Source organism: Oncorhynchus mykiss, chromosome 8 (genome assembly GCF_057628025.1).
Source record: "Oncorhynchus mykiss isolate SJ-2025 chromosome 8, ASM5762802v1, whole genome shotgun sequence".
NCBI classification, from domain to species: Eukaryota; Metazoa; Chordata; class Actinopteri; order Salmoniformes; family Salmonidae; genus Oncorhynchus; species Oncorhynchus mykiss.
In genome coordinates, this window is record NC_143029.1 from 25380193 (window position 1) to 25407736 (window position 27544).

At 44.3% G+C, this 27544-nt stretch overlaps 1 protein-coding gene across 2 annotated transcripts in view; it reads right to left on the minus strand.

The window, feature by feature from the left end:
• The window catches only part of LOC110529662 (protein cornichon homolog 3), a 64478-nt gene that overhangs the window by 13453 nt on the left and 23481 nt on the right, over positions 1–27544 (minus strand). The gene's annotated exons all lie outside the window — the stretch shown is intronic.

Consider the following 27544-nt stretch of genomic DNA (forward strand, 5'->3'; position numbering starts at 1 on the left):
TAATGTGACTTGAAGCCTGCATACTTCGTATTTAGAAACATACAACCAAGCATAGCCTCCCCTCATCTCAATGGCGGCTTTTTTGTTGACCCAATGCAATCTGGAAGTAATCAAAAAGACTGTCAGTAAAGAGTTTGGCTCCAGAGGCTTCTTGGATATAAATCTTAATCCCCAAAACTTTATTAAAATATCAAGTTTGAGAGGAGTGAAACAGTGAGTTAACATTCCCTTTTTATCTATGAATTGTAGGCAGGCCCACATTATTTTAGCCATTCAGGTTTTGGATGTGCATTAAATCCTCCATAGTCTGAGTTGTTTTAATATTATATGCCCACGGGGAGAAAATAATATGCCTGCAAGTGTGGCATAGCCTGTTTAGTTTTATTTAAAATTTGATTAGAATTATTTATTCTCTTTTTAGGCCTTATCAATAATGAATTGAATCTTGCTTATTGACAATGTTTGGTATGTCCATGCTCAACCATAATGCATTTTACAGTAGGCCTTGCCCCCGTATCAGTGTGAATGCTATTGAAGTCATACAATTCCTTAGAACAATGACTGCAAATTTAGCAAAGATGGGATAGGTCTATATTTTGTTATTTTGTTTCTATAAGCCTTTTGATAAACTATTACGGACTAACATTGAAATTGGAATTGAATCAAAGGCAATGCATAAAAGACAGTAAATACACAACCTAAAGCAACCATATATTTCGCCATGGACCAAGCCTCGACACACCCACAACTTGTTAATTCATCAAAACCCAGCCCTTTTGCGCCAACACCAGCAAGTGTGCGGATAATTGTAATAGTGAAAATATTACAAATATTTCTGACACACCCCTGAACCTATAGTGCTACCGCCTGCGTTTAGATTTACCATTGTGTTGGGTTAGTTAAAATAGAGCTCTAAATATACACTGAACAAAAATATAAATGCAATATGTAAAATGTTGGTCCCATGTTTCATGAGCTGAAATTAAAGATCCCAGAAATGTTCCATACACACAAAAAGCTTATTTCTCGCAAGTGTTGTGCATACATTTATTTACATCTCTGTTAGTGAGCATTTCTTCTTTGCCAAGATAATCCATCCACCATTCATTACACAGGTGCACCTGGTGCTGGGTACAATAAAAGGCCATACTGAAATGTGCAGTTTTGTCACACAACACAATGCCACAGATCTCTCAAGTTTTGAGGGTGCATGCAATTGGCATGCTGACTGCAGGAATGTCCACCTGAGCTGTTGCCAGATAATTGAATGTTAATCTCTCTACCATAAGCCACCTCCAACGTCGTTTTAGACCACGTGTAACCACGCCAGCCCAGGACCTCCACATCTGGCTTCTTCACCTGTGGAATTGTCTGAGACCAGCCACCCGGACAGCTGATGAAACTGTGGGTTTGCACAACCAAACCATTTCTGCTGTCAGAAAACCGTCTCGGGGAAGCTCATCTGCATGCTCGTCTTCCTCACTAGGGTCTTGACCTGACTGTAGTTTGGCATCATAGCCGATTTCAGTGGGCAAATGCTCCCTTTTGTTGGCCACTGGCACTCTGGAGAAGTGTGCACTTCACAGATCAATCCTGGCTTCAACTGTACCGGGCAGATGGCAGACAGCGTGTATGGCTTTGTGTGGGCGAGTGGTTTGCTGATGTCAGTGTTGTGAACAGAGTGCCCCATGGTGGCGGTGGTGTTATGGTATGGGCAGGCATAAGCTATGGAAAACGAACACAATTCCATTTTATCAATGGCAATTTGAATGCACAGAGATACTGTGATGAGATCCTGAGGCCCATTGTCATGCCATTCATCTGCCGCCATCACCTCATGTTTCAGCATGATAATGCAAAGCACCATGATTCAAGGATCTGTTCACAATTCCTGGAAGCTGAAAATGTCCCCAGTTCGTCCATGACCTGCATACTCGCCAGACATGTCACCCATTGAGCAAGTTTGGAATGCTCTGGATCGAGGTGTACGACAGTGTGTTCCAGTTCCCGCCAATATCCAACTACTTCGCACAGTCATTGAAGATGAGTGGGACAACATTCCACAGGCCACAATAAACAGCCTGATCAACTCTTTGCGAAATAAATGTGTTGCGCTGCTTGAGGCAAATGGTGTTCACACCAGATACTGACCGGTTTTCCACACCCCTACTTTTATAGGTATCTGTGACCAACATAGGCATATCTGTATTCACAGTCATATGATTTCCTTATATGAACTGTAACTCAGTAAAATATGGCAATCATAGACAGCTCCAAACAATTACCCACAGGGCTTCACAATGTCATTGAGCAACTGGCTAGCCTCTAAATGTTTTAGTTTTTTTGAACCTTTATTTAACTAGGAATAAATTCTTATTTAAAATGATGGGCTACCCCGGCCAACCCCTTAACTAATTGTGCGCTGCCCTATGGGACTCCCAATCACGTCTGGTTGTGATACAGTCTGGAATTAAACCAGGGTATGTAGTGATGCCTCTATCCCTGAGATGCAGTGCCTTAGACCGCTGCGCCACCAGGGCGCAAATATACATGGGCAATTATCATAAACGTTACTCACTGATCTTGTGCCATGTCATGTGTTTGATAGCATTACTGTACATAAGCTTTCCATATTGAGTGAGTGGTGTCAAACACATGGTGGCAAACTGCCATCGGTCACTTTAATGAATCCAGCTTCAGCAGCTATTAGTCATCAGAGCGGAGCTCCAAACATGGTTAGAGTCTGACAAAGAGTGAGTACCGAGATTACAGAGTAGTCATTAGCACTAGCTGGGCCACATACAGTGTCTCTCTCCCCAAAAAGTCAGCGCCATCTTTCATCTGGTGAAATGAACGCTGTGTGAAATAAAACATTTGGAGGACGCTAGGAGCCTACCCAATAAACGTTAATGCGTCAAGTCAAAAATGAAAGCCTTAGTTTAAATTGCGTCTGCTCTGAATAGTTTTTAGAGAACTTTGTGGATGTGATTATGGTACGAGTCAGGCGTGCTAGTCATAAGCGTATCCCATTGATTATTTTGGCACATGGTGGTGGAAGACTAAGGATATCAATGCGGTAATACAACAGGATTAGTAGTTGTATTCATGTGCGTAGTCAACCTGAAATTCAATGCGATTGCCACCACAGTGCAGATAAATACAATGTCTTGAATCCTGAATGCTCACGGTGTAAGCCCTGTTTCCAGCTCTGTGTTTGTGTAAACACACGGAAAGGGGTTTAAGGTTATTATGTTTGACTCATACAGGAGGTTTTATCCTAGGCAATACCAACAATACCAGGATTTGTGCTCCTTAGTGCCACAGATGTGCACTGTTGAAAACTCTAAAATATGTAACGATTTAAAAATAAAAAAAGCTTTCAGGGAAGCAGAAGGAGAGAAGCACCGGCCGAGAGCTACTGTACGTAGGCTTAATGCTATTCCCTAATGCTATTTTACTGCTGCTCTTTAATTATATAGACCACTCTTTTAATTCTTATTCTTATTTAGTTTTATAGGTATTCTTTTATTTTTTTACATTTTTTTAAAACTGCATTGTTGGTCTACTACACCTGTTGTATTCTGCGCATGTGACAAATAAAATGTGATTTGATTTGATTTGATGTGAAGCCCTCCACACGTTCATGTATATTTAACAAGCTAAAGGTACAACTGGAGCCTTGTCTGAAACACCTGGACTTGTACATGATGTGCATTGGCTCTATTATACATTATTCACAGAGCTGCATACTCCCTAATAACATAAAAACACATTGGAGCACAGTGGAGAAGCTCCTTAACAGCAGGTGATGGAGAAACTGCTGCTCAAACAGATCTATATATAAACACGACACTTCACCATGCTCATTAAAATACAAATAGTCACGCTAAACTTATTATTACCCCCACTTATTCTCAGCCCCCATCCATCAAGTCCCAATCCTACCCTCGCTGTCGCTTGCTAAACTCCTGCTGAATGCAGACAAACATTATGAACCACTCCCATGCTAATGTACAGGGCTTCTGCATAACTAAATTCAACCTACAACCTAAAAAACACTGTGAGCACATACATCAGTAGCAGTCATCACACCAACCGTGACTAAAACAGTGACATGATGGAAGACAAAGGATTTGGTTGCGAGGCACACGGAGCAACACAGCTACATGATACTGTAAGTCTAACGACGAGGGGAAAGTAACAGCCCTGATGCTCTGTGTTGATTTAAAAACAAAAAAAAATGAACCTTTATTTAACTAGGCAAGTCAGTTAAGAACAAATTCTTATTTTCAATGACGGCCTAGGAACAGTGGGTTAACTGCCTGTTCAGGGGCAGAACAACAGATTTGTACCTTGTCAGCTCTGGGGTTTGAACTTGCAACCTTCCAGTTACTAGTCCAACACTCTAACCACTAGGCTACCCTGCCGGGCCATTTGAAGATATAGTATTGATCCAGCTGTGTGGAGCTTGGGGCTCACCTGGGCCGGGCGAGGCTAGGATCAGCGATCTGTCTCTGGGCTCTGAGCCCTGAGCCCTGAAGGGTTCCTCCCTCTCTGTCTTCCACATCTGACCACCCCAGGGCACACATACACACACACTAGCCAGTGGCGAGGCAGGGCTCAACCTGTCGGCCAATTAGAGCGGACTCCTGTGAGGGCCCAACCCAGCCACAGTTCAAGAGGCCGGAGTGCCAAAGTGCTTTTCAAATGTGATTTGAGGCAGCTCCCTGGGAGGGAGAGCAGAGCAAAACTTGGAGGCAGGCTCTCTACAGCACACAGAGCTAATGACAGAGGGCTGCTGCTGCAAAGCGACTGCCACTACTCTACTCCACACTGGTGATCTACAGAGCTATAGCCCACTCTCCTCTACTCCACTCTGGTGATCTACAGAGCTATAACCCACTCCCCTCTACTCCACTCTGGTGATATACAGAGCTATAGCCCACTCTCCTCTACTCCACTCTGGTGATCTACAGAGCTATAACCCACTCTCCTCTACTCCACTCTGGTGATCTACAGAGCTATAACCCACTCTCCTCTACTCCACTCTGGTGATATACAGAGCTATAACCCACTCTCCTCTACTCCACTCTGGTGATCTACAGAGCTATAACCCACTCTCCTCTACTCCACTCTGGTGATATACAGAGCTATAGCCCACTCTCCTCTACTCCACTCTGGTGATCTACAGAGCTATAACCCACTCTCCTCTATTCCACTCTGGTGATCTACAGAGCTATAACCCACTCTCCTCTACTCCACTCTGGTGATATACAGAGCTATAGCCCACTCTCCTCTACTCCACTCTGGTGATCTACAGAGATATAGCCCACTCTCCTCTACTCCACTCTGGTGATCTACAGAGCTATAACCCACTCTCCTCTACTCCACTCTGGTGATATACAGAGCTATAACCCACTCTCCTCTACTCCACTCTGGCGATCTACAGAGCTATAACCCACTCTCCTCTACTTCACTCTGGTGATCTACAGAACTATAGCCCATTCTCCTCTACTCCACTCTGGTGATCTACAGAGCTATAACCCACTCTCCTCTACTCCACTCTGGTGATATACAGAGCTATAGTACACTATCCTCTACTCCACTCTGGTGATCTACAGAGCTATAGCTCACTCTCCTCTACTGCACTCTGGTGATCTCCAGAGCTATAGCCCACTCTCCTCTACTCCACTCTGGTGATCTACAGAGCTATAACCCACTCTCCTCTAATACACGCTGGTGATCTACAGAGCTATAGCCCACTCTGCTCTACTCCACTCTGGTGATATACAGAGCTATAACCCACTCTCCTCTACTCCACTCTGGTGATATACAGAGCTATAGCCCACTCTCCTCTACTCCACTCTGGTGATCTACAGAGCTATAACCCACTCTCCTCTACTCCACTCTGGTGATATACAGAGCTATAGCCCACTCTCCTCTACTCCACTCTGGTGATATACAGAGCTATAGCCCACTCTCCTCTACTCCACTCTGGTGATATACAGAGCTATAACCCACTCTCCTCTACTCCACTCTGGTGATCTAGAGAGCTATAGCCCACTCTCCTCTACTCCACTCTGGTGATCTACAGAGCTATAGCTCACTCTCCTCTACTGCACTCTGGTGATCTCCAGAGCTATAGCCCACTCTCCTCTACTCCACTCTGGTGATCTACAGAGCTATAGCCCACTCTCCTCTACTCCACTCTGGTGATATACAGAGCTATAACCCACTCTCCTCTACTCCACTCTGGTGATATACAGAGCTATAGCCCACTCTCCTCTACTCCACTCTGGTGATCTACAGAGCTATAACCCACTCTCCTCTACTCCACTCTGGTGATATACAGAGCTATAGACCACTCTCCTCTACTCCACTCTGGTGATATACAGAGCTATAGCCCACTCTCCTCTACTCCACTCTGGTGATATACAGAGCTATAACCCAATCTCCTCTACTCCACTCTGGTGATATACAGAGCTATAGGCCACTCTCCTCTACTCCACTCTGGTGATCTACAGAGCTATAGCTCACTCTCCTCTACTCCACTCTGGTGATCTCCAGAGCTATAGCCCACTCTCCTCTACTCCACTCTGGTGTTCTAAAGAGCTATAACCCACTCTCCTATAATCCACGCTGGTGATCTCCAGAGCTATAGCCCACTCTCCTCTACTCCACTCTGGTGATCTACAGAGCTATAGCTCACTCTCCTCTACTGCACTCTGGTGATCTCCAGAGCTATAGCCCACTCTCCTCTACTCCACTCTGGTGATCTACAGAGCTATAACCCACTCTCCTCTACTCCACTCTGGTGATCTACAGAGCTATAGCCCACTCTCCTCTACTCCACTCTGGTGATATACAGAGCTATAGCCCACTCTCCTCTACTCCACTCTGGTGATCTACAGAGCTATAACCCACTCTCCTCTACTCCACTCTGCTGATATACAGAGCTATAGACCACTCTCCTCTACTCCACTCTGGTGATATACAGAGCTGTAGCCCACTCTCCTCTACTCCACTCTGGTGATATACAGAGCTATAGCCCACTCTCCTCTTCTCCACTCTGGTGATCTACAGAGCTATAACCCACTCTCCTCTACTCCACTCTGGTGATCTACAGAGCTATAGCCCACTCTCCTCTACTCCTCTCTGGTGATATACAGAGCTATAACCCACTCTCCTCTACTCCACTCTGGTGATATACAGAGCTATAGCCCACTCTCCTCTACTCCACTCTGGTGATCTACAGAGCTATAACCCACTCTCCTCTACTCCATTCTGGTGATATACAGAGCTATAGCCCACTCTCCTCTACTCCACTCTGGTGATATACAGAGCTATAGCCCACTCTCCTCTACTCCACTCTGGTGATATACAGAGCTATAGCCCACTCTCCTCTACTCCACTCTGGTGATATAGAGAGCTATAGCCCACTCTCCTCTACTCCACTCTGGTGATCTACAGAGCTATTGCCCACTCTCCTCTACTCCACTCTGGTGATCTACAGAGCTATAACCCACTCTCCTCCAATCCACGCTGGTGATCTACAGAGCTATAGCCCACTCTCCTCTACTCCACTCTGGTGATATACAGAGCTATAACCCACTCTCCTCTACTCCACTCTGGTGATATACAGAGCTATAGCCCACTCTCCTCTACTCCACTCTGGTGATCTACAGAGCTATAACCCACTCTCCTCTATTCCACTCTGGTGATCTACAGAGCTATAACCCACTCTCCTCTACTCCACTCTGGTGATATACAGAGCTATAGCCCACTCTCCTCTACTCCACTCTGGTGATCTACAGAGATATAGCCCACTCTCCTCTACTCCACTCTGGTGATCTACAGAGCTATAACCCACTCTCCTCTACTCCACTCTGGTGATATACAGAGCTATAACCCACTCTCCTCTACTCCACTCTGGCGATCTACAGAGCTATAACCCACTCTCCTCTACTTCACTCTGGTGATCTACAGAACTATAGCCCATTCTCCTCTACTCCACTCTGGTGATCTACAGAGCTATAACCCACTCTCCTCTACTCCACTCTGGTGATATACAGAGCTATAGTACACTATCCTCTACTCCACTCTGGTGATCTACAGAGCTATAGCTCACTCTCCTCTACTGCACTCTGGTGATCTCCAGAGCTATAGCCCACTCTCCTCTACTCCACTCTGGTGATCTACAGAGCTATAACCCACTCTCCTCTAATACACGCTGGTGATCTACAGAGCTATAGCCCACTCTCCTCTACTCCACTCTGGTGATATACAGAGCTATAACCCACTCTCCTCTACTCCACTCTGGTGATATACAGAGCTATAGCCCACTCTCCTCTACTCCACTCTGGTGATCTACAGAGCTATAACCCACTCTCCTCTACTCCACTCTGGTGATATACAGAGCTATAGCCCACTCTCCTCTACTCCACTCTGGTGATATACAGAGCTATAGCCCACTCTCCTCTACTCCACTCTGGTGATATACAGAGCTATAACCCACTCTCCTCTACTCCACTCTGGTGATCTAGAGAGCTATAGCCCACTCTCCTCTACTCCACTCTGGTGATCTACAGAGCTATAGCTCACTCTCCTCTACTGCACTCTGGTGATCTCCAGAGCTATAGCCCACTCTCCTCTACTCCACTCTGGTGATCTACAGAGCTATAGCCCACTCTCCTCTACTCCACTCTGGTGATATACAGAGCTATAACCCACTCTCCTCTACTCCACTCTGGTGATATACAGAGCTATAGCCCACTCTCCTCTACTCCACTCTGGTGATCTACAGAGCTATAACCCACTCTCCTCTTCTCCACTCTGGTGATATACAGAGCTATAGACCACTCTCCTCTACTCCACTCTGGTGATATACAGAGCTATAGCCCACTCTCCTCTACTCCACTCTGGTGATATACAGAGCTATAACCCACTCTCCTCTACTCCACTCTGGTGATATACAGAGCTATAGCCCACTCTCCTCTACTCCACTCTGGTGATCTACAGAGCTACAGCTCACTCTCCTCTACTCCACTCTGGTGATCTCCAGAGCTATAGCCCACTCTCCTCTACTCCACTCTGGTGATCTACAGAGCTATAACCCACTCTCCTCTAATCCACGCTGGTGATCTACAGAGCTATAGCTCACTCTCCTCTACTGCACTCTGGTGATCTCCAGAGCTATAGCCCACTCTCCTCTACTCCACTCTGGTGATCTACAGAGCTATAACCCACTCTCCTCTAATACACGCTGGTGATCTACAGAGCTATAGCCCACTCTCCTCTACTTCACTCTGGTGATAGACAGAGCTATAGCCCACTCTCCTCTACTCCACTCTGGTGATATACAGAGCTATAGCCCACTCTCCTCTACTCCACTCTGGTGATCTACAGAGCTATAACCCACTCTCCTCTACTCCACTCTGGTGATATACAGAGCTATAGACCACTCTCCTCTACTCCACTCTGGTGATATACAGAGCTGTAGCCCACTCTCCTCTACTCCACTCTGGTGATATACAGAGCTATAGCCCACTCTCCTCTTCTCCACTCTGGTGATCTACAGAGCTATAACCCACTCTCCTCTACTCCACTCTGGTGATCTACAGAGCTATAGCCCACTCTCCTCTACTCCTCTCTGGTGATATACAGAGCTATAACCCACTCTCCTCTACTCCACTCTGGTGATATACAGAGCTATAACCCACTCTCCTCTACTCCACTCTGGTGATCTACAGAGCTATAGCCCACTCTCCTCTACTCCACTCTGGTGATATACAGAGCTATAACCCACTCTCCTCTACTCCACTCTGGTGATATACAGAGCTATAGCCCACTCTCCTCTACTCCACTCTGGTGATCTACAGAGCTATAACCCACTCTCCTCTACTCCATTCTGGTGATATACAGAGCTATAGCCCACTCTCCTCTACTCCACTCTGGTGATATACAGAGCTATAGCCCACTCTCCTCTACTCCACTCTGGTGATATACAGAGCTATAGCCCACTCTCCTCTTTTCCACTCTGGTGATCTACAGAGCTATAACCCACACTCCTCTACTCCACTCTGGTGATATACAAAGCTATAGCCCACTCTCCTCTACTCCACTCTGGTGATATACAGAGCTACAGCCCACTCCTCTACTCCACTCTGGTGATATACAGAGCTATAGCCCACTCTCCTCTACTCCACTCTAGTGATATACAGAGCTATAGCCCACTCTCCTCTACTCCACTCTGGTGATATACAGAGCTATAGCCCACTCTCCTCTACTCCACTCTGGTGATCTACAGAGCTATAGCCCACTCTCCTCTACTCCACTCTGGTGATCTACAGAGCTATAGCCCAGTCTCCTCTACTCCACTCTGGTGATATACAGAGCTATAACCCACTCTCCTCTACTCCACTCTGGTGATATACAGAGCTATAGCCCACTGTCATCTACTCCACTCTGGTGATCTACAGAGCTATAGCCCACTCTCCTCTACTGCACTCTGGTGATCTCCAGAGCTATAGCCCACTCTCCTCTACTGCACTCTGGTGATCTCCAGAGCTATAACCCACTCTCCTCTACTCCACTCTGGTGATCTACAGAGCTATAGCCCACTCTCCTCTACTCCACTCTGGTGATCTACACAGCTATAGCCCACTGTCATCTACTCCACTCTGGTGATCTACAGAGCTATAGCCCACTCTCCTCTACTCCACTCTAGTGATCTACAGAGCTATAGCCCACTGTCATCTACTCCACTCTGGTGATATACAGAGATATAGCCCACTCTCCTCTACTTCACTCTGGTGATATACAGAGCTATAGCCCACTCTCCTCTACTCCACTCTGGTGATATACAGAGCTATAGCCCACTCTCCTCTACTCCACTCTGGTGATCTACAGAGCTATAACCCACTCTCCTCTACTCCACACTGGTGATCTACAGAGCTATAGCCCACTCTCCTCTACTCCACTCTGGTGATATACAGAGCTATAGCCCACTCTCCTCTACTCCACTCTGGTGATATACAGAGCTATAGCCCACTCTCCTCTACTTCACTCTGGTGATCTACAGAGCTATAGCCCACTCTCCTCTACTCCACTCTGGTGATCTACAGAGCTATAGCCCACTCTCCTCTATTCCACTCTGGTGATATACAGAGCTATAGCCCACTCTCCTCTACTCCACTCCTTCCATTCTTCCCCTCTCTCTCGCTGATCGACAGTCCTTCACTCCTCCCCTCCTGCTCGATGTCGGGTTGCTTGCAACGGCCAATTAACACCACTTAACAGTGATTATACAGCCCTCAACACTACAAAGGCTCCTTATGACATGCACTCCCCTCCATATGGATCTGGACAGTGAAGCTAAAATTTATACTCCAGCATTTTGGTTTGGAGATCAAATGTTTCATATGAGGCAACAGTACAGAAGGTTGTTTTCATACATATATGTTCTACCGTTTAGAAATGAAGGCATTTTATGTATCTAGTCGGCCCATTTTAGAAAGTCAGAAGTACAAAATTCAGTTACAGTCTATTAAAGTAGTCAAACGTTTAGTATTTGTTCCCATATTCCTAGCACTCCATGACAAAATCAAACTTGTGACTCTACAAAGTAGTATATTCTGGTGTGCCTTCTTGGTGACCAATGTGATGTTGTCCTCCCACTTGATACTGTGGGAAATGATGGTCCCCAGGAATTTGAATGATTCAGCCATGCCAAAAGCAGAGCCATCAATCTCAAGGGGGAGAGATGGTGCAGGGTGTTTCCAGAAGTCAACCTCCATATCCATGATTTTTTCTGTGTTGAGTTTCAGGTTATCGTGACTGCACTAGGCCACCAGCCGGTCGACCTCTCCACGGTACATGGACTCATCGATGAGATGAGTGGAAATTTACAGAGGCACAAAGATCATACCCTCCCAAAAATGCTAACCTCCCCTGTTATTGGTAATGGTGAGAGGTTAGCATGTTATGTTGTAGACTTTCTCACTCATCATTATTCATGATTCATTCATGATTTGTCATGGTATAATCAGGATTCATTTAGATGGGTTCAGAAACATCACAAAAAAAAACTGTAAATGCATCCAATGAGTTTGTAGAGTCACAAGCTTGACGTAATCATTGCATGCTATGAGTATGAGAACCAAATACAACACTTTTTGACAACTTTAATAAACTACAAGTGCATTTGTCCAAATATCTATTGACTTCTTCAAATGGGGGGGACTAGATACATAAAGTGCCTATGTATGTGAAAATACCCTCAAATAAAAGGTGACATTCTGTACTGACGGCTCATATGACACATTGTATTCCAAATCCATATTGCTGGAGTAGAGCCAAATGTAAAATAATTGCTTCACTGTCCAAATACATGGAGGGGAGTGCATGTAGCCTTCAGTACATTCACAATACAATGGAACCAGAGGATCAAATGTTATAAAAAGTTAACAAGGTTTACTAACTGTCTGAAACCATAGCACCAACCCAGAAAATCCGTCTTTCTACAAGTCCCATGACAGTGCCAAGTGTTGCTGCCATCAATAGCTATGGTACAGTACGTTCATAATTATACAGTAGCAGTTTGTCCATTCTAAAAAGGAATACATTCAATTACTTGAATTAACTTGAAGCAGAAAAGGGGTTGAAACTAACTGAAGTGTATCTGGTCGAGCAAACCCAGTGGCCTCTCCAGGAATCCATCATATGAAACGCCTGTAACATATCCGCAATCATGTATGCAATATTGTTCTCCGCCTCAATCATTTGTGTTTGTGACTAATCTGGATATCGCTCTCATTTTAGCAGCAGCAAATTTCCTCTGCTGATCAAAAGAGCTCCTACTCTCCAATTACTCGCTCTCGTTACAACAGCAACAATAATTAAATGTAGCAAATAATTATACATATTTTCTCTTTAAAATAGACTTGTTCCTCTGAGACCCAATAGCAAATGAGTCCAAAGTACATTTAGTTTGTCAAACTTTGTGGATAGATGAAAAGTTGTCCCCAAAGGCTGGACTGGAAGGCCTCTGTAGAATATTAGGTGACACGTGTACACAGGCTCTATTTCTTTACGCACTCCGCATACATTGATTTCCAACGGACTTCACCGAACGGTATAATTGCATTACAAGCATACAGAGTTGCTACTGCTTTGATAGTCATACAGTAGCTTCAAAACATTTCTACCGACAATTTCCCACTCAGCACCTCTGATATTTGACATGCTTGAAGATAGAGTTTGATCAGGAAAACCTATTACTAATCAGGTGAAACATGGTTCATGTTCTGAACACAAAAGTCTGCGTACCATTCTTGTTTTTTTACACATGAAAGGAACAAATGGTTTGAATTCCACTCCAATCCATTCCAGTGAAAGCCATGGTCACTACCCCATGGTTACAGGAATAAAACAAATCCACAAGTCTCCATATAAAGAGGAGCTAGAGTGACTTCAGATGACACTTGACAATAAAGTAGGCGACTGGTATCCCTGCAGTATTTTGCTACTAGACCTTTGATCCTCAGTCTCCAGGGACACATCAACACACTTGTTAATGAAGTGCAGGTATCTAGGCAGTGTGCTGCTGCAGAGTGCTGCTGCAGAGTGATGCTGCAGAGTGCTGCTGCTAGCCCCCATTGATCTAGTGTCCAGTGACATAGCAGAAATCTGCAGGGAGCTGCTCTGCTCCACACACCCCGTTTGGAAGAGTCATGGCATCATGAACACAGAGCTCAGACATGCCTTACTCACCCTTACAGCCTACTAAGAGAGGTAGAACAAGATACAATGACAGAGAAAGGAGGGGCAAAGTGAGGAGATAATGGGTAGACTACTGTATACTAGAGGATCGTATTGATCAAGACACAGGCTAGATGTAGAACAGTGTGTTTCAGTGTGTTTCAATGAATGATAACATGCAGTAGTTCTGCGAGGCGATCTCTTTCAATGAAAGAGAGCTAGAAGGGGACTTTAAACACCAAGGCATAAGAGTTGATTTATTTTTTCTGTCTCATATTTTGGTAAAGCCAGTTTAGCATTTACATGTACAGCTTTAAAGCCACTAAATTTGGACTACCAAGCTGTTTCTCATTGATTGACAGAGAGAGAGAGAGATACAGTGCCGTAGAAAAGTATTCAGCAAAATAGTCCAAATTGGTGAAGTGAAATGAAAAAAATAACTTGTTTAAAAAAATTCAAAAAAATAAAAACCTGAAAAGTGGTATGTGCATATGTATTCACCCCTTTGCTATGAAGCCCCTAAATAAGATCTGGTGCAACCAATTACCTTCAGAAGTGTCACATGATCTGTCACATGATCTCAGTATATATGCACCTGTTCTGAAAGGCCTCAGAGTCTGCAACACCACTAAGCAAGGGGTACCACCAAGCAAGCGGCACTATGAAGACCAAGGAGCTCCCCAAACAGGTCAGGGACAAAGTTGTGGAGAAGTACAGATCAGAGTTGGGTTATAAAAAATATCAGAGACTTTGAACATCCCACGGAGAACCATTATATCCATTATTAAAAAATGGAAAGAATATGGCACCAAAACAAACCTGCCAAGAGAGGGCCGCCCACCAAAACTCCCAAACCAGGCAAGGAGGGCACTAATCAGAGAGGCAACAAAAAGACCAAAGATAACCCTCCAGGGTCCAGTACTCTCTGTTCCTCCTCCCCACACTCGCCCTGAGGTGCGTGTCACCAGCCCGGTACCACCAGTGCCGGCACCACGCACCAGGCCTCCAGTGCGCCTCCAGGGTCCAGTACGCCCTGTTCCTGCTCCTTGCACTCGCCCTGACGTGCGTGTCCCCAGCCCGGTACCACCAGTACCGGCACCATGCACCAGGCCTCCAGTGCGCCTCCAGGGTCCAGTACGCCCTATTCCTCCTCCCCGCACTCGCCCTGAGGTGCGTGTCACCAGCCCGGTACCACCAGAGCCGGTACCACGCAGCAGGCCTCCAGTGCGCCTCCAGGGTCCAGTACTCCCTGTTTCGGCTCCTCGCACTGGCCCTGAGGTGCGTGTCCCCAGCCCGGTACCACCAGTGCCGGCACCACGCACCAGGCCTACAGTGCGCCTCGGCATTCCAGAGTGTCCGGCGACAGTACCCAGTCCAGAGCGTCCGGCGACAGTTCACAGACCGGAACCTCCAACGACAGGCCACAGTCCGGAACCTCCAACGACGGGCCACAGTCCAGAACCTCCCACGACGGGCCACAGTCCGGAACCTCCCACGACGGGCCACAGTCCGGAACCTCCAACAACGGGCCACAGTCCGGAACCTCCAACGACGGGCCACAGTTCGGAACCTCCCACGACGGGCCACAGTCCGGAACCTCCAACGACGGGCCACAGTCCGGAACCTCCCACGACGGGCCACAGTCCGAAACCTCCAACGACGGGCCACAGTCCGGAACCTCCAACGACGGGCCACAGTCCGGAACCTCCAACGACGGGCCACAGTTCGGAACCTCCCACGACGGGCCACAGTCCGGAACCTCCAACAACGGGCCACAGTCCGGAACCTCCCACGACGGGCCACAGTCCGAAACCTCCAACGACGGGCCACAGTCCGGAACCTCCAACGACGGGCCACAGTCCGGAACCTCCAACGATGGGCCACAGTCCGGAACCTCCCACGACGGGCCACAGTTCGGAACCTCCAACGACGGGCCACAGTCCGGAACCTCCCACGACGGGCCACAGTTCGGAACCTCCAACAACGGGCCACAGTCCGGAACTTCCCACGACGGGCCACAGTCCGGAACCTCCAACGACGGGCCACAGTCTGGAACCTCCAACGACGGGCCACAGTCCGGAACCTCCAGCGACGGTCCCCAGCCCGGGGTCTTCAGCGACGGTCCCCAGCCCGGGGTCTCCGCATGTTGTGTTAATCAAATGATACAAAGCCCCCCAAAATCAATTTGAATTCCAGGGTGTAAGGCAACAAAATAGGAAAAATGCCAAGGAGTGAATACTTTCGCAAGCCACTGTAGACATAGAGAGAGATAGACATAGAGAGAGAGACATAGAGAGAGAGAGAGTGTTTCCCCTGTGGATCCTCTCCTCTCTTCCACTTTTCCCTGGCCACAGCACATTAAAGGCAAAAGGCTCCAGGCAGTACTGGTTGTTTCTTCAGAGTGCATTACAGCATAGAGGGTGTAGATCAGGTTTGTCTGAGACAACACAAGCAGCTCACTGCTGCTGTGACACAGTGCCTGAGGAAAGTAAAGGTCCTCTCTGTGGCCTTGTAGTACGGTAGTAAGGCAATACAGGTACTTTGTATTGTATCCGGTCACTGTGCAAACAAACTCAACTTGATTCACTCGTCTCCCTACAGTACATCAGTGCCTGCACAGCACCATTACAACTGGACTGAATTGCAACATATTCCTCAACGTCAGCAAGACTAAGGAGCTGATCATGGACTACAGGAAACAGGGAGCAGGGGAGGACTTTTACAGCTGCACCTTTGAGAGCATCCTGAGTGATTGTATCACCCTCTGGTATAGCAACTGCACCGCCCTCGACCGGAAGGCCCTACAGAGGCTGGTACAGACGGCCCAGCGCATCAAAGGGGATGAGTACCATCCGGCAGGCGGTCCCGGTGCATCAAGGCTTAGACCAACGGACTCCTAAACAGCTTCTATCACCTGGTCATAAGACTGTTAAATGGCTAACAACTACTGCTCTCCCTCTCTCACAGACTATCTAGCCACAATGACTCGATGCCCATCCACAGGTCTCTACACACTCAGACATACACACCTTCACTGTCACCCTTACTCACACGCACACGCACACACATACTTAGACCCACAAGCACAGACTCCCTCACACCTACACTGCTACTAAAATGATTATTGACTAGATTTATTACTATCATTAGGCTGCTGTTCATTTATTATTGATTGCATTTACCATTAGTATCCATTTATTTATCCTGCTACTGGTCAATATGACTTGTTTGCATGTATATATTATCATTTATATTACCATAAATATTTACATATTCCTGCTACCAGTCACTTTTCAGTCCTGTTTACACAGTTATATTGTTTACTATTAATATTATTATTATTTATCCTGCTACCAGTCTCTTTCTCCTAATCCCTTCCTATATGTACATATCTACTATCTACCTACCTCAACTACTCCAATATTCCTGCACACTGTACATTTGGTACTGGCACTGACCCTGCTTACACTCTCCTGTTATTTTTATTCTTTCATTATTATTTCCGATTTACTGTGTTTTTTTGTTATAATATTTTGATATTGAATAGTGCATTGTTGGGTAGGGCTTGCAAGTTAAGCATTTCACTGTACTTGTGCATGTGACAAATCAAATGGGAAACTTTAATGAATCACTGCAGGATTTCAAACAAGCAAATCTCGTTTCAGTCTTGAAGGGAATTCCTTCATTATACTGTACTGATGTTGAGAGAGAGATGAACATTGATTTTATGCAGAGTTCACAATATCCACCAAAGTAAGTTAACGGGCTCAACAGTCTGAACCAATGATTTGGGGGATTTCCAGAAAGACTATCTCGCTCTGTCTAACGATGTCTATGTGCCTGTCTCTATCAGTACATTGTAAATGAAGTAGCCTAATGTACTATATATATATATATATATATATATATATATATATATATATACAGTGCCTTGCGAAAGTATTCGGCCCCTTTGAACTTTGCGACCTTTTGCCACATTTCAGTCTTCAAACATAAAGATATAAAACTGTATTTTTTTGTGAAGAATCAACAACAAGTGGGACACAATCATGAAGTGGAACGACATTTATTGGATATTTCAAACTTTTTTAACAAATCAAAAACGGAAAAATTGGGCTTGCAAAATTATTCAGCCCCCTTAAGTTAATACTTTGTAGCACCACCTTTTGCTGCGATTACAGCTGTAAGTCGCTTGGGGTATGTCTCTATCAGTTTTGCACATCGAGAGACTGAATTTTTTTCCCATTCCTCCTTGCAAAACAGCTCGAGCTCAGTGAGGTTGGATGGAGAGCATTTGTGAACAGCAGTTTTCAGTTCTTTCCACAGATTCTCGATTGGATTCAGGTCTGGACTTTGACTTGGCCATTCTAACACCTGGATATGTTTATTTTTGAACCATTCCATTGTAGATTTTGCTTTATGTTTTGGATCATTGTCTTGTTGGAAGACAAATCTCCGTCCCAGTCTCAGGTCTTTTGCAGACTCCATCAGGTTTTCTTCCAGAATGGTCCTGTATTTGGCTCCATCCATCTTCCCATCAATTTTAACCATCTTCCCTGTCCCTACTGAAGAAAAGCAGGCCCAAACCATGATGCTGCCACCACCATGTTTGACAGTGGGGATGGTGTGTTCAGCTGTGTTGGTTTACGCCAAACATAACGTCTTGCATTGTTGCCAAAAAGTTCAATTTTGGTTTCATCTGACCAGAGCACCTTCTTCCACATGTTTGGTGTGTCTCCCAGGTGGCTTGTGGCAAACTTTAAACGACACTTTTTATGGATATCTTTAAGAAATGGCTTTCTTCTTGCCACTCTTCCATAAAGGCCAGATTTGTGCAATATACGACTGATTGTTGTCCTATGGACAGAGTCTCCCACCTCAGCTGTAGATCTCTGCAGTTCATCCAGAGTGATCATGGGCCTCTTGGCTGCATCTCTGATCAGTCTTCTCCTTGTATGAGCTGAAAGTTTAGAGGGACGGCCAGGTCTTGGTAGATTTGCAGTGGTCTGATACTTCTTCCACTTCAATATTATCGCTTGCACAGCGCTCCTTGGGATGTTTAAAGCTTGGGAAATCTTTTTGTATCCAAATCCGGCTTTAAACTTCTTCACAACAGTATCTCGGACCTGCCTGGTGTGTTCCTTGTTCTTCATGATGCTCTCTGCGCTTTTAACGGACCTCTGAGACTATCACAGTGAAGGTGCATTTATACGGAGACTTGATTACACACAGGTGGATTGTATTTATCATCATTAGTCATTTAGGTCAACATTGGATCATTCAGAGATCCTCACTGAACTTCTGGAGAGAGTTTGCTGCACTGAAAGTAAAGGGGCTGAATAATTTTGCACGCCCAATTTTTCTGTTTTTGATTTGTTAAAAAAGTTTGAAATATCCAATAAATGTCGTTCCACTTCATGATTGTGTCCCACTTGTTGTTGATTCTTCACAAAAAAATACAGTTTTATATCTTTATGTTTGAAGCCTGAAATGTGGCAAAAGGTCGCAAAGTTCAAGGGGGCCGAATACTTTCGCAAGGCACTGTATATATACAGCTTCAGGTCCTCTACAAAATATGTGTTTTCTCTATCAGAGCAGTGAAAAGAAAGTATGTCTTTTTTTTTTTTTATAGTAACTCAATCGGGCAAATATCTTAATGTATATGCATTACCGTGAGAGTGAAAGTGTATCTCACTATCCAACCATAAAATCAAAGCAGCAACAGTTCGGACATCATACACTTGAAATAACCCACACATCAACATAACGACAAACAAACCCATAACCACAGTATAGTATAGCCCCAGGTCTTCAGTGCAGTGTACCTAGCATTGTCGTACTTCCTGGTCCACATCAACAGTCCTTACAAGAGCTTCCTCAAACCACCAAGTCATCTATGGCCTACATTTGACACTGTAGCTACATCCTTTGACTACATCACCAGTCGCTTGTGTCTGTACCCTGGTAACATCTACTTTCTCCACGTGAAGCACACATCTTCAAGCACACTCCCTCCCCGCTTCTCTGCAAACTGACAATCCTATGCAAATGGGTTTTTGGAGAGATGAATGCGGCGTGAGACAGTGTGACGGAGAGGAATGAAACTCTGTACTGAAACATCAAAAGTAGCTCCTCGTTTGAAGAATAAACATGAGGCGCTACGGTAACCACCGGGGACTGTTCTGTGCTCAACCGCTCGCTGAGCACTGATTGGATGTGAGGGAGATTCACCTTGACACTCACATTGGAGAAGAAGAAAAAACAAGGCTTCTTCATCCAGGAGGTTTTCTGCAACCGGGACATTTAACCCTACTCGATTAGGGAGGAAAGGAGGAATGAACAAGGGATGAAAAGTAGATGCGGATGGATGTGTTAAGCGCTGGGGAGGTCAAGGCTGGTATCCAAGTCTTCCTGCTGGGGACATTTTTATTATTCGACAGCCCAAGTATCAAAGCAGAGGAGTAGAGTAGCTCTAAAGCAGCGCTCTAATCAAAATACTGGAGGTTACAGGCGCAACTCCTGCATGAGTTACCCAAATCAATGGATGACTTGGAGAAGTAATAAATGCAAACATGAATGAATCGATCCGAGATTAAACTTACAAAATTAGTTTATATGAATTATTAGATGAATGGAATTCTACTGTTCTAATGTACAATCCCTTCATTGCAAGCATACAACACCAACAACAGTCAAATAACACTATGTTCCCCACTACTCATTTCCCAGTTCCATTTCCAATGCCAAACACACTGCACTGACATTATTAATATGAATTCCAATTGCTTAGCGGAGGCTGTCAATCACCAGTTGGGTGTTATTTCCCTCTCTCCCACTGCCTGGGATCAGAGCTCCAGTTCTTTTGCATAAACTCAAAATATTCTGGAGAGAGAAGTTGGCAATTTCACGCACCTGGGCGAGGGAGGGTGTTGAGGAAACACTCAGTCCTATTCCTTATCACTGTTGAGCTCACAAGGATTTGTTGTTTTTCTGTCAGGATGATGCAAAGCCACATGCAGGATTTGAGGAAGAGTTTTTTTTTTATTTACTTATTTTTATATCTCCTTCTGTAGTGTAATAATGTGGGGCTGGGAAATGGGATGAGCTGTTAGATAGACAAGAGGATAGTACAGTCAAGTATGAGAGATCTAAGAATATCAGGTAAAAATGTATTTTCAATATCCTGTGAAGACACACACATCTACTAAGACTCTCTAACGTTAATAATCCATGGTAATCCTCTCTTCCTTGGTTGTGTCATCATTTACATTCATATTTCATCATCATTTCTGTGTGCGACATACAGTATAACTGTATGTCGCTGCAGGGTAGCCTAGTGGTTCGAGCGTTGGACTAGTAACCGGAAGGTTGCAAGATCGAATCCCCTGAGCTGACAATGTAAAAATGTGTTGCTCTGCCCCTGAACAAGGCAGTTAACCCACTGTTCCTGAAAATAAGAATTTGTTCTTAACTGACTTGCCTAGTAAATAAAGGTAAAAAAAAAAAAAACTGTGCTCCATAGTGCACACTGAAAGAGGATGTATGCTTTGACTTTGATTGGGAAACAGCATAACAGGAGGAGTGCAAATGACACAGTGTTCAAAATATTAAGAACACCTTCCTAATATTGAGTTGCACCCCCTTTTGCCCTCAGAACAGCCTCAATTCGTCAGGGTATGGACTCTACAAGGTGTCAAAAGCATTCCACAGGGATGCTGGCCCATGTTGACTCCAATGCTTCCCACAGTTGTGTCAAGTTGGCTGGATGTCCTTTGAGTGGTGGGCCATTTTTGATACCACAGGAAACTGTTGTGCGTGAAAAACACTGCGTTGCAGTTCTTGACACACACCGGTGTTCCTGGCACCTACTAACTACCCTGTTCAAAGGCACAAATATTTTGTCTTGCCTATTCACCCTCTGAATGGCACACATGTCTCAAGCCATGTCTCAATTGTCTCAAGGCTTAAAAATCGTTCTTTAACCTGTTTCCTCCCCCTCATCTACAGTGATTCACTTTAACAGGTGACATCAATAAGGAACCATAGCTTGCACCTGGATTCACCTAGTCAGTCTATGTCATGGAAAGAGCAGGTGTTCCTAATGTTTTGTACACTCAGTGTATAGCTTGATGAGCTAAACTGTGCCTGGTGGTATACAGTAGGACAGAAGGTCAGAAGGTGTACACTCCTTATGGCTTCATAACCCCACACATTGGGAAACAGCATACAAGGTGTTCTGTTAACTCTCCATGAGCTGAACTGTGCCTGAGTGTAATACAGTAGGTCAGGATGACACTCCCCATCCATTGCCAAACAACATGCTCAAGTGTTGTGAGAAGTCTAGTTTGCTGAGCTAAAAACTATGCGTGGTAGTACAGCCTGGAGAGTCGGGACTGGAGGCTGTCTGTTCAGTCTGTGGTAGTGCAGCCTGAATGACTGGAGGTTGTCTGTAAATCCAGACATGGTGGCATGGCGTGGGTCCAGCCAGGCACCATGGGGGGGAGTGGAATCCTCCATGACTCAACAGCAGACAGAAATGCTCTGATTGGCTTGGAATCACTGGACCACAGCAGCAGCCCTCCCTCATCTCTATCGCTCTCTATCTCTTCCTATCTTTCCCCCTCTCTATCGCTCTCCATTTCTTCCTATCTTTCCCCCTCTCTATCGCTCTCCATTTCTTCCTATCTTTCCCCCTCTCTATCGCTCTCCATTTCTTCCTATCTTTCCCCCTCTCTATCGCTCTCTATCTCTTCCTATCTTTCCCCCTCTCTATCGCTCTCCATCTCTTCCTATCTTTCCCCCTCTCTATCGCTCTCCATTTCTTCCTATCTTTCCCCCTCTCTATCGCTCTCCATCTCTTCCTATCTTTCCCCCTCTCTATCGCTCTCCATCTCTTCCTATCTTTCCCCCTCTATCGCTCTCCATTTCTTCCTATCTTTCCCCCTCTCTATCGCTCTCCATCTCTTCCTATCTTTCCCCCTCTCTATCGCGCTCTATCTCTTCCTATCTTTCCCCCTCTCTATCGCTCTCCATCTCTTCCTATCTTTCCCCCTCTCTATCGCTCTCTATCTCTTCCTATCTTTCCCCCTCTCTATCGCTCTCCATCTCTTCCTATCTTTCCCCCTCTCTATCGCTCTCCATTTCTTCCTATCTTTCCCCCTCTCTATCGCTCTCCATCTCTTCCTATCTTTCCCCCTCTCTATCGCTCTCTATCTCTTCCTATCTTTCCCCCTCTCTATCACTCTCCATTTCTTCCTATCTTTCCCCCTCTCTATCGCTCTCCATTTCTTCCTATCTTTCCCCATCTCTATCGCTCTCCATCTCTTCCTATCTTTCCCCCTCTCTATCGCTCTCCATCTCTTCCTATCTTTCCCCCTCTCTATCGCTCTCCATCTCTTCCTATCTTTCCCCCTCTCTATCGCTCTCCATCTCTTCCTATCTTTCCCCCTCTCTATCTTCCTCTCATCTACTGTACCGACATTTAATCTCCCTTCAAATGATAGGGGAGGGAGAAAATGGAACTCCTATGTATTTTAGGAGCAGGAATCAAGCAGGGTTGCAGCCTCCTTGCAAATGAACACGCTGGCCTAACCACCTCTGTGCTTCTGCTTCGGTACTCACAGAGGTGTGTGGGGAATGGGGTGGGAGAACGAGACAAAAAAATAAAGAAAGATAGATGAGCAGCACTCTATGGTTGGTTCTGTTGCTGTGACAACACCGCTGTTTTACAGTCACAAACCGAACAGGGCGGGAGAAATAAAACCACCAGCTAGTGCTCCTCTGTGACTGGCTTGCAAAGTACAGCACCTGCTGCCATAAGACAAACCCCACAATCTATCCAAGATAATTTTCTATGTAATATTGTGTGGGGTTACTCATATCCGCAAATGCTGAGAGAATGCACTTGTAACAGACAAGGAACAAACAATAAACATTTCTACAGTAACATACACATAGTTCATGTAGTGCTGAAGATCCTCTAGGAACGATGAAATCTAATGAATAAGCTTTATGACTCCAGGCAAGGTAGGAAATGAACTTCTGATGTGGTGTTGATGGTGCAGCTCAACCCTCTCACTGGGTCAGTACTGCAACAGTCCCCAGGAGTGACAGATGAGCCTAAGGCAGTGTTGACAACAGAGATAAAGAACAAAAACGGCCTCAATTCCAGCAGCCCCAGAATGAAGGAAGTTAGAGGTAGTTTCGCGAGCCAATGCTAACTAGCGTTAGCATGACTGGAAGTGCAATGTCTGGAAGTCTACTGGAACAGCTAGCATTCAAAGCTACCTCAAACTTCCTTCATACTGGATGCAGAGACATGAAAATGGTATCCATGAGTTCATCTGTCCCTTGGTAAATCGATACATCTCGCACTATCCCTTTAATGTTTTGAGATACAGTGACTGAAGTACTGTACTCACCCCTGTGCAAAGTCTTGATCAGGGATGGGCAACTTTGATGGGGGTGGGGGCCACAAAATATCATTTATTTAACCTTAACTTAACTAGGCAAGTCAGTTAAGAACAAATTCTTATTTACAATGACGGCCTACCAAAAGGCAAAAGACCTCCTGCGGGGAAAGGGCTGGGATAAAATATATATATATATCATGAGGGGCCTCAGTGGCTCGTGGGTCTGCGTACACACATCTGCAGTCAGACAGAGCCCCCCCCCCCCCCCCACATCTGCAGTCACACAGTCAGGCATGCGCCTATCAAGAAACTGACTGTTAGAACTGACAAATCCCCATGGATAGGTGATGAATTGAAAAACTGTATGGCTGAGAAGGATGAGGCAAAGGGAATCGCAAATAAGTCTGACAACACAGCAGATTGGCCAACAAAATCACGTAACTAAACTAAACAAAAAGAAGTAGAAACTATACTATGGAACAAAGATAAAGTATTTAATGAATGATAGTAAAAAGCTCTGGAGTACCTTAAAAGAAATTCTAGGCAAAAAAGCAAACTCAGCTCCCTCTTTCATTGAGGCAGATGGCTTGTTCTTAACAAAAGCCTTTTGATATTGCCAACCACTTTAATAACTTTTTTGTTGATAAGATTAGCAAACTTAAGCATTACATGCAAACAACAAATGCTGAGCCTTCATATTCATGCATATCGAACCAAATAATGAAAGACAAACGCTGTAGTATTGAGTTCTGCAAAAATGGTGAGAAAGATTTTTTTTTTTAATAAGGACAAGCCACCTGGTACCGACAGTCTGGGTGGTAAATTGCTGAGGTTGGAAGCAGAATACATTGTGACTCCTGTTTGCCACAGCTTCTATTTAATCCTAGAAGATGGTGTGTGCCCTCAGGCCAGGAGGGAGACAAAGAATAGCAAAGCACCCTTTAATGGTATTAACAGGCGACCAATCAGCCTGTTACCTGCGCTTATCAAACTTTCTGAAAAAACAGTGTTTGACCAAATATAATGTTATTTTACAGAAAACAAATTGGCAATGGACTTTCAACATACTTATAGGGAAGAACACGCAACACGCTCAGCACTGACACAAATGACTGATGATTGGCTGAAAGAAATTGATAATAAGAAGATTGTGGGAGCTGTTTTGTTAGACTTCAGTGCAGCTTTTGATATCATTGATTCTAACCTATTGCTTGATTTTACTTGTAAAGTGGGTTTATTTGCGGAGAAACTCCATTTTTTGCTTAGCTGTGGTGGTTAAATGGTAGAATTATTGCCTGCCACGCGGGAGGCCGGGGTTCCTTTCCCAGTCAATGCGCTAACTGAATTTTTTGAAGTTTTTGATTGTAAATAATCTATTTGTATGTTTTGCCTGGAAAATGATGGTCGCTAGTGTTTGTATAAGATATAAACTGAACGTTTTAAAAGCTTGTTTGGTTCAAATTGATAGAAGGGATAAATTGAACGTTTACAATAGATTGTTTAGGTTAAATTGATAGACTAATTCAATTTAAAATAATAATGAAGCGAATTTTGATGCAAGACGATGTCTGTTCACTAAATTGAGAATTGAGTCGTATTTAAATTACTGTATCAATAGAGAAGACAGTTACCTAAGTTAAAGAAATTCTGAATAATAGCGGAGAGACGATGAAGATAGAAAGTGATTACCGAAATGATTTTCATTCTTATAGATTGACTGACGCATGTTATAATTTTGGCGCTGCGTGTGCTATTTTTAAAGAATTAGGATACATTTCATAAGGTGTGAAGAGCAAAGAGAAGAGGAAGTTATAAAGTTGGGGTTTTAATCTTACGATAGAGGTAAGGAAAAACGTTGAAATGGGAGGGGTTATATTTTTGCCCACTGGGAGAAAAGAAATAGGATGTTAAATTGTGAGTGAGTAAAACATTGTGAGAATAGATTCTGATGGTTATTGATTCTTGGTTTGATTGTTTAAGTAACACCAGTTAATTTGAGCAGGAAAGTTCATGTAGTCTAACATTATAGTATGTTTTCCTTTATGTGGAACAATGTCAGGTCATTAAAGTTGATTACTGGTTGAGTAGTATGAGAGCCTGTTTGCAGAAGACTGAATGGGTATGAATGTTGAAAAGCAAGCTTGGGCCAAACTAGTAAACTAGTATGTTAAGTGGGGGAGTATCATAGATTTTAATTATAGTGTTGTTACTGCAATAGTCAAAATAATTTAATATGTTTTGGGAAATTAGCTAGGTTGAATTTGGTTATTTGAGTTCCTTTTTTATTGGCTTTTTAAAAGAAAGGTTGGAATCAAGTATGATGCCTTGGCACTTAAAATCAGATACCACCAGGAGCTTTTTCCATCAGTAGTTGTTTTTTGAGGAACATGCAGACTGTGTTTTATTTTATTGAGATGTAAACATGAGTCTCTGAGCAATTTTGTCATCTGAACCATTATAGTAGTGAGTTCTTGTGTAGTTTGTTATTTGCATGAATTTATCACTGTATCATCTGCATACATTGGAACTTCAGACCCTGTACAGACTAAAGGAGGATCATTAATGGATGTGCTGAACAGTATTGACCTTTGGGGAATGAAAGCTTTGTGGATATGAGTGGGGCGTAAAAAAGTTTGTTTTGATTTTTACGCTGATGAGACAGCGCCAACATTTGAAAGATTTTAGATTTGTTAAAAAAATCTGGATCGTTTTTACTAAATTTATATCAACAGGTAAAAATGATTAGATTGCTGATTAAAGGGGTTTGTTTATTTGCTTATGGTTTGTTTTAGGAGTTGATTTAACTTAATTAAACATTGAATCATACATATACATTGATGTTGATTAAAACTTATGATTAATGATTTGAGGTACAGTGGAATTATCATTAGGTTTGGTTTATAGTTCACGTTTGAGTTTCTGAATCGATGTAGTGTAATGAATACTAACAAAGTAGTTTGTGTTTTCTCCGGGAAAATTGATATTTCGTAGTCTCTCTTTGGAATGTTTCCAGGGACTATACTCTTGGGGAGAGTGAGTGAGATTGAGGCCATAAACTACCATATTGAAAAGGGCCTGGAGGTTTTTGTGTTAGTGCAAAGGTATCTTAAAGGGGCACTCACCACATGGGATTTTAATGAGTTTTTTTTAATGAGTTTTAATTACACATGCAAATTCTTTTGATAAAGGAATGTTCTGGAAACATGGGATACAAAATGTTGGAACTAGTTGACTATTGTTTGCAATTTGTTTAATATAGTGAAAAACACTGCTTTGAAGGGTTTTGTATGAACTATGACCTTCTGATGACCTTCCGTTGTGGCTTGATCACCCGCATTGGAAAGCCATTTGGATAATGAATTTATGGTCATTTG